General features: G+C 46.5%; 1 protein-coding gene across 3 annotated transcripts in view; it reads left to right on the top strand.

Moving 5' to 3' along the window:
- Positions 1-458: 458 nt before the first annotated feature.
- Positions 459-8,650, top strand: part of DYRK1A (dual specificity tyrosine phosphorylation regulated kinase 1A) — a 153,737-nt gene continuing 145,545 nt past the window's right edge. The window contains exon 1 of one of the 3 annotated variants that reach the window (XM_049627869.1): positions 459-542. The gene's annotated coding sequence lies outside the window, so the exon portion shown is untranslated. Of the gene's footprint in view, positions 543-1,161; positions 1,251-8,650 lie in introns of those variants that run through there. The other 2 variants (XM_049627867.1, XM_049627877.1) reach the window with 2 other exon arrangements.

Here is an 8,650-nt window from a genome sequence, read left to right as displayed (position 1 = left end):
GGCGCGGGGCGGGGCGCGGCCGGGAGGCCGGGGAGGCGGCGGGCGCTCGCGCACAGGCCGGGCCGCCGCCTCGCCCCCCTTCGCTTCCCTTCCCTCCCTCGGCCCGGCCGTCCCCCTCCTCTCCCCTCCCCCGAGCGAATCACGCGCCCTCCTCTGACACTCGTAGCGGGCCCGAGCTCCGAATTTATCCTTCACGTGACCTGAGGGGGTTGGGTGGTTGGTTGGGGACATAGGGGGAGAGGGAAAGGAGGGAACGGAATCTGCCGTTGCCCGAGCAACAGGCCCCGCCCGCCGGCTTGGGGCCGGGGGGCGGGAGGAGGACGTCAGCACGTCAGCCGGGGTTTTGCGTTTTGATTGACAGTTGCTATAGCGACCGGGTCGGTCCGTCGCCATTTTGTTGGTTGGTTTTTTTTTAAACCCTTTCGCTTCCCGCCCGAATAATAATAAAAAGCCCCATTGGAGTGAGGCGGGGGTGGCGGCGGCAAGAGCGGCGGGGGGATTCGGGGAGACTGCTGCCGTCGCTGCTGCTGATCGCGGCCCAGGTCGGGCTCTGGGAGCGGACACCTCGAGCGGGGGGTGCGGGCGCCGCCGCCGCCGCCGCCGCTTCTGCTGCTGCTGTTCCTGCTGCTGCTGTTGGTGCCGCTGCCGCCGCCGGCGAGCGGGCGGGACCGGTGTGAGTGTGAGAGTGTGTGTGAGTGAGCGTGTGCGAGGGCGAGTGTGCGTGCGTGTGTGTGTGTGTGAGTGTGTGTGTGTGTCTGTCTGTCTGTGCGGGGACTCGGGGGCGGGCGGTTCGGGCTCTCCTGGCGGAGGAGCCGCCGCCGCCGCCGCCGCTCGGGCCCCGGCGCTTCTCGCTGCGCAGGTTTGGAGCGCGCGCCATTTTGTGAGATTTACAAAATCCTCCTCGGGAAGAAGCCGCCGGGAGCGGCCGCGACTCGGCGCCCGGCCTCGCCGCCGCCGCCCTCCGCGCCGCGCCGGGCCGCGCGGCCCCGCCGCCGGGAGTCGGGGTCCGGGGACTGCGGTATTTGCCGGGGAGGGGGCTGTCGCCTCCCCGGCCCCGGGCGCCGCTGGAACCGCGGAGCCGGAGAGAGACTGAGAAGGCTGCGGCTCGGCCGCGGAGCCGGGAGCGCCGGGGGCGGAGAGAAGCGGCCGGGGCGGCGCTGGCTGCGGAGGCCGCGGCGGGAGCGCAGCGGCGGGAGCCCGAGGCTGAGACTCACCGGAGGGAGCGGCGCGAGCGCCCCGCCATCGTCCCGGTGAGTGTCCGGCCCGGCCGCGGCCCCGCCCGGCCCGGCGCCCGGCTCCCCCCGCGGCCTGCAGCCGGGCCCGCGCCGAGGCCGGCCGGGCGGAGGGAGGGACCTGCCATTTTAGGAGGAGGCGCCGCGGCCCGGGGCCGGCCGCCGGGGGAGGGAGCCCGACAGGCCCGGTCCCGGAGGAGAGGCGGGTGCGAGCGGAGGGAAAGTTGCGGAGGGTGGGAGCAGGGGCCACGGCCTCCCGGGAGCCGGGGCCTGGGGGCCGGAGAAAGCGCCAGACCTTCACTGGTCGCCCGAGCGGAGGGGAGGAGGTTGTCTTCCTCCTCCTCCTCCTCCTCCTCCTCTTCCTCCTCATCCTCTTCCCCCAGCTCCTCCCTCGTCCCTCCTCTCGGTCCCCACCAGTGTGGGATCCGCCGGGGTTCTCCGCAAGGACAATGCACGGGTTAAGAAAATGGGGCTGGCTGCTGGGCGAGGCGCCGGGGAAGGTCGGGAGCCGGGTCCCTCAGCGGCCCTTGGGGTGTGTGCCGGAGCGAGGGCACTCGGCGTGCTCCGAAGTTGTGCAGTGAGTGCAAGTGATCCCGGCCACTCGAGGTGGAGTAATGACCTGTTTAGCAGCCGGAGGAGTTGGTGGCTGAGAATGCGTAAATTATAATTGATACCTGGCTATTGCAACAAAACTTCACAAGTCTATTTACAGGCACAAACCCGCTCTCGTTTGGATCCACCAAAGCTGCCGAATTTCTTAACACCTCTCGAAAGGCCCCTCCCTAGTCTGAAATAGTTAAAAATGGCAAAATTAGTGAGCGATTCCGACTAATGGGCTCTGCTTTTCGTCCAGCACTAGATTATATGGTCCTCGTAATCTAGGTGCAGGACTTGAATGCCAACACCGTTTGGTTTTTGAATTCCGCCCAAGTTGTTAGAAAATACACCGTATGGCATTGTTTTCACACGCATTTTTTAAAGATTAGGACGAAGGGTACCAGGCAGTATTGTCGGGGTTTTACATGTATGAACTTGCTTTTCCTACCGGTAGGAACTGTTAACCCATTTCACAGATGAGGAAACTGAGCTGTGACTCATCCAAGGTCATACAGCTGGGACTCCAGGAGCCAGGAGTCTGTAGCCAGCCTGGGCTCATAATCACTAGGTTATAACCGATTATTATAAACACTGGCAAATTTTGGAGCGATCTGTGAATAATGACTCAGGGTTCTAACCCAGAGATTGTGCCCCTGACAGTGTTGAGCATGGAATTAACTTTGTCTTTGCGGAAGTGGAAAGATTGAAAGGAGACCCTCATAAAGAAACTTGTCAGATCTTCCCTCCACCCCCCCCCCCCCCCCCCCCCAAAAAAAAACCAACTATGTAGGCAGTTCTTGAATGGAAGGAATTAAATATTTTTTGGTGCGTTTTGTTCTTCACACTTAATTTTAACTGTAGGCATCACTTAAGTATTGATGAGTCATGAGAAAGTTTTGTGTAAAGTTATTTTTAGGAATTTTTAAATCTTTGAATAGATTTCCTGTATGACCTCTTGTACCTTACATACACAAAATGTTTAAGAATGGATATATTTAGTTTGATTTGGGGGAGTTCTAATAATTCAGTGGAATTACCTTTAGGTTTTGTTTTCCTAAATTTGTCATGTCTTGATTGTTTAGTTACCTTGAGAGAAATAATTATTTTCAGACAGACTATAAATGTGAGACTAGAAGATAGTTTCAAAGAAACAGCAGTTAAGAGAAAAGTTTACTCGGTTACAGTTAAGATTTTTAATATACACATGACTTACACTTAAAGTACCCCAGTGCTTTTGGAAGATTTGTCTTGAAATAGCCCCGGTGCTTGTGTTGGCTGTCCAAATTCGTTTACACTTCCAACCTTATCAGAAAGTTAAGGACTCCTGTTAACATGTGTACCAAGTTCTGTTGTAAAACAGTATAAAAAGTTCATAAGAGGCATAAGCTCAGAAAGTCATTATTCTAGGGTCACCTCTGTGTAAGGTAGCAGGCACACTTTAAAATCTAAAGATGATTATGACTTGAAGGAATAGACTTGAATGAATGGATGGTCATTATTGGTAGGGGATGGGAAGTGGACCAAATGAGCTGGTGGGATCTTTGTTATAAGGAATTTGGGTATAAGATTCTTAAACATGTTTTAAAGACATTTTGGTGGGACTTATTAGAAACTTAAGAGATACACAGAATTACTGTGTGTTGGGATTCAAAAATTAACCCATTACTCCAGTCTTTTAGGGGAACTGATGTTCAAAATAAATGAAAATACTCCATTTTAATGCAGTGTCTTGTTTGGGAATGTGTATAGTTTAAAAAAAAAAAAAAAGATCCTTGGTTAGTATATTTTTACCTCCTAGAATATTGTCAGATGACTGTCCGGTGGGTTTCAGTTTATGGAGAGTTATTGTGTTGATGATGACTTAAAGATGGGGGGGGGGGGCGGTTAGGGAACTGGTATTTAAAGAATTTATATACATAGGTTTTTATAGTGCTGTGAATATTTATCTGCCAAAGCAAAGTCAAAGACAGCTTACAACAGAAGTTACAGAAGGACCATTGGCTTGCATTTTGTTTTGAAACTAATATGCAAAAAACGAATATGCTAATTTGTATCGAATTTTGGGTACTACTTGAAAACATTTTTTTTTTTAAATAACAGCTTAGCTACTTAGATTACTAGGGATGTTTTTACATGTGTGTTTATGGTTGGTAAGTATCTAGTTTGGGGAAGAAAATTTGGATAGAAGTAACTTTATTATGAGTGCAAAGGGAATTGCTTAGTAAAAGTAAGTTTAATAGGAGTCTTCATTTTTGACTTTCTTTGTATTTGTGATAAAGGTGTCAATCTTTTTGCTTCAGAATTAGCTTCTCTCTCACTTCAAAGAACTTTCACATTTCCTACGCCCACGCCCCCAAGCAATTTCTCTCATTGCCCCAAGAAAAAAAATGAAACATTTGAACCCAGCAAAATGCAGAAACTTCCAGGAAGAGTCTATATAAAGAACTTAGCACTTACACAGAATTTTATTGCTCTTACAATTTTGTTGTATTCCTTATCAGTAATTCCAGCTATGAGCTAAGAATCTCTACTTTCTGTTGAGTGTTTTGGTAGGTATACCTGTTTTCTATTTACAAGTAAAAATACTACTTGAAGTTATCAAACACGGTCACCTGAAACTTGGTGCTGAGACAGTTGGCCTTGTCAGGGTATTGTGGGACTTGAGTATACACGGTGATTATGCCTTTAAAACAATTTTTTTTGAACATTTATTTATTTTTGGGAGACAGAGACAAAACGTGAGTGGGTCGGGGGGCAACAGAGAGAGAGGGAGACACAGAATCTGAAGCAGGCTCCAGGCTCTGAGCTGTCAGCCCAGAGATGGACACAGGGCTCAAACTCATGAACTTTGAGATCGTGACCTGAGCTGAAGTCAGATGCCTAACTGAATGAGCCATCCAGGTACCCCTGTGCCTTTTAAAAGACTTCTTACCGTGTATTATCTTCACCGCTGGTCAGTGTTTTTTTTTTTTTTTATTTAAATTTTTTTTTTTTTTTTTTTTTTATTTATTGTTGGGACAGAGAGAGACAGAGCATGAACGGGGGAGGGGCAGAGAGAGAGGGAGACACAGAATCGGAAACAGGCTCCAGGCTCCGAGCCATCAGCCCAGAGCCTGACGCGGGGCTCGAACTCACAGACCGCGAGATCGTGACCTGGCTGAAGTCGGACGCTTAACCGACTGCGCCACCCAGGCGCCCCCGCTGGTCAGTGTTTTGATGGCTAGAGAAATTGTGGTAATTCCTAACCACAGCTTCTACAGTTTTTGAGTAGACATTTGGGGAGGCTAAAGTTTTTGTTTAATTACTTGGAAAAGAATCATCAAATTATTTCAGGTTATCTAAAACTTCTCAGTTGCCCCTAAATGAATAAATTTTTTGAAATCTTGCCTGCAGCGTTAAGCTGCAGCTGTAAAGTTTATCGTTGGTTATGTGAAAATGAAATGTTGGCTTCACAGGACAAAATAATTAATCAAAGATTCGTATTAGGTGATTAAAGACAAGTTGTGTTCCTTAGTGGCTACAGGCAGCCTGAGTTTCATTTTTTAGTGTATGGAAACAACATGGTTTGGAAGTATTGCATTATATAGGCCAGCTAAACATTTTTCAGAAGTTAAGCTTTTGCTTTGAAATCCTTTCAGAATTGTATAACGAGTTAAAATTTTCTTTTGGAGATAATAACTTACAGTACGTTGAATGTCTAAAGTGATGTGGGTCCTGGTGGGCATACTTTGTGCTAATGTAGAACCACTTTTGGGATTTTTGACAGTTGATTTTTTCTACCAGAGCTACGCACCTCTGTTCTAGAAGGGGATTTTTGTTTTATTTTATTTTGTTTTATTTTACTTTATTTTATTTTATTTTATTTTTACTTTATTAAAAAAAATCTTTTTTAATTTTTTTTTTCTTTTTAACTTTTATTCAGGTTGTGAGAGACAGGGACAGAGCAGGAACAGGGGAGGGGCAGAGAGAGAGACACACACACACACAGAATCCAAAGCAGGCCCCAGGCTCAGAGCTGTCAGCTCAGAGCCCGACGCAGGGCTCAAACTCACGAATGGTGAGATCATGACCTGAGCCTATGACCTGAGCTGAAGGCAGATGCTTAACTGACTGAGCCACCCAGGTGTCCCTTAAAAAATCTTTATAAATGTTTATTCACTTTTTGAGAAAGAGAGACATACAGAGCTTAAGTGGGGGTGGGGGGGTGGGGGGGTGGGGAGCAGACAGAGAGGGAGACACAGAACCTGAAGCAGCCTCCAGGTGCTGAGCTGTCGGCACAGAGCCCAGTGCTGGGCTTGAACTCCCAAACTGAGATTAAGACCTGAGCTGAAGCGGATGCTTAACTGAGCCACCCAGGTGCCCCTAGAAGGAGATTTTGAAAAATTTATAGTACCATTAAAGTTTTGACAAGGTACTTACCTTTTGCTTGAGGGACATATGCTCATATGTAATAGTGCATGATAGCTTAAAATGTATTTTTACTTTAGAATTGTTATGAATTTTCTGTTCCCATAATTAAAATGCTTGTGTAAATCAGTGGGGAGGAGCTTAGGGATCTGGTTTAACATGGAACAAATCTGGTTTTCAACATCCCTTTTATTTTACATAACATCCCTGTTCATTAAGTAACCCTGTAATTTTTCTAAGTATATCAAATTTCCAATGACAAGAGTTGATTTTTCTTTTTTAAGTTTTATGGATATTTGTGGTTAGGGTTTGCATCTGACACCCGTCCAAAATGTGCATAATGTCTAGTTATAGATGGCCATTGGGACAGCGTGGTCCTGTGGACAGAGTACAGGCCTGTGAGATGGTGCTGGGCAGAGGCTCCAGAGTCAGGCAGATCCGGAATCTCAGCAGGTCCTGCCACTCACTGGCCGTGTGATTTTGCTAAGCATTGGTTTCTTCCTCTGTAACACGGGGTTTGTGATACTTCCCATAGGGCTCTTGTGAAGGTTGGGGCAACACATGCACATTTCTTAATAGCTTTCTCCTCTCTCTTCTCCCTCTTTTTCCTCCTCCATTCATACTCATGGTTATGGTCCCAGGATAAACGCTACTTCTTCAGGGAGGCTTTCCCCCAAACCCCAGTCTAGGTAGGGTTCTTTGGCTGTGCGTTCTTATAGGACTCTGCTTTTTTTTTTTTTTTTTTAATAGCTCTTATTGCAGATAGACGTACGATTATTCGATTATATATTCACAGTTCTATTCATATAATGTCTGTCTCTTCTCTCCATTAGATGGTAACATCCACCTGGACAGGAATAGGTCTTCGATCACCCTTCCAGTACAGCAGAGGTAGATAGACGTATATGTGTATAGAGGATGGAATGAGGAACCTATCTGCCGAGTCCTGTCCTAGTACCACTCCATGATTGTGCAGTCTTGGGCAGAGTAGCTTCTCTGGGCTTGAGTGTTTTATATGCCAGATGTGCACAGCACCAGCCGCCCTGCCCAGGAGTTTGAGACTGTGGAATGAGATACTGTAACGAGGTGCTTTGCAAAAGTGTAAAATGCCATTTAAACATAAGTTGGTACAGTAGCAATAATTTCAGTGGTGGGGTTACCCAAGAATTTATAATTAGAGTTTCAGCTTTACTGAATTAGTTAAGAAGTTATTAATATTTGTTATACACTTCAACTTTCTATATGCATTAATTAGAATACAAGATTGGGCCTTTGTTCTGATTAAATACAGTAGCTTAAACAAGAAGTTTATTTGTCTCTCCTGGAAGTAATTTTAAGGCTAATGTGGTGGCTCCATGGTAGAGGGGACCTTGGTTCCTTCCCTGTGCTTAGGGAAACCCCACTTTCTGTATGGTAGAAGACCGTTCCCCACCATATCCACCATCTAGGAACAGATGTGGCGAAAGCACATCTCCTTTTAAAGACAAACCTGGAAGTTGCATACGTGACTTTTGTTCACATCTGTTGGTCCAAACTTGGTCACGTGGCTAGCTGCAAAGGAGGCTGGGATATGTGGTCTCTGGCAGGGTAGCTGGTTGGTTGAAAATCTGTTTCTACTGAAGAAGAGAAGGGGGGGGATTATGAGGCATTTCCTGTCACACCTTGAAATGTTTTGGAAGAAACATACAGAAATAAACCTTGAAAAGACAACTTACTGCACTAATTAATAAGACTTATTTTCCATATTTGGTCATCAATCTTTTGAACTGTGGTGTGCACATTTAAATAGATCACTATTTAGTATCTGCGATATACGCATATATGGTCAGATTAGAAAACATGTAGCTAAACTTTTAGTAGTGAAGGAATTTTGGCACGTTATGTTACTGACACTGTTTTCTAATAGAAACGTGGTTCTTGATTGCTGTGGCTATATTTTATGTAACCAGTATTTGGAGTCTCAGCTTTTGAGTTTTATTTTCATAGTTTCCTAGTATGTATTCTTAAGGTATGTTTTCATACTCATACTCTTCAGCAGACAATTCTGGAATAACACCTGTGTCTTGTCAGGTTTTCAGTAAATGTTTGAGCCCCTGAAGTTGTCAGGATGATAGCAGTGATGTTTAGAAATAAGTTTACTACCCAAGTATGTTCCTCTTAAGTTTCTGTGGGTTTGAACAAAGAGAGTCTAGGATTCCTTTGAACTAGAGAGTGTTATTATTTGATCTAGTGGAGACCCGAGAAACTAACGGTTCTCAAACAGGCTTCTGGAGAACTTCTCAGAGTTGTGAGAGTTCCCAAGCTCAGATACTTCTCTTTCTATAGGTTTGGGATGATGCTCTGGAATCAACTTTCTCTTTCTTTCTTTTTCTTTCTTTCTTTCTTTCTTTCTTTCTTTCTTTCTTTCTTTCTTT

This window comes from Panthera uncia, chromosome C2 (genome assembly GCF_023721935.1).
Source record: "Panthera uncia isolate 11264 chromosome C2, Puncia_PCG_1.0, whole genome shotgun sequence".
NCBI lineage: Eukaryota > Metazoa > Chordata > Mammalia > Carnivora > Felidae > Panthera > Panthera uncia.
This window is presented reverse-complemented; position numbering and strand designations above follow the sequence as displayed.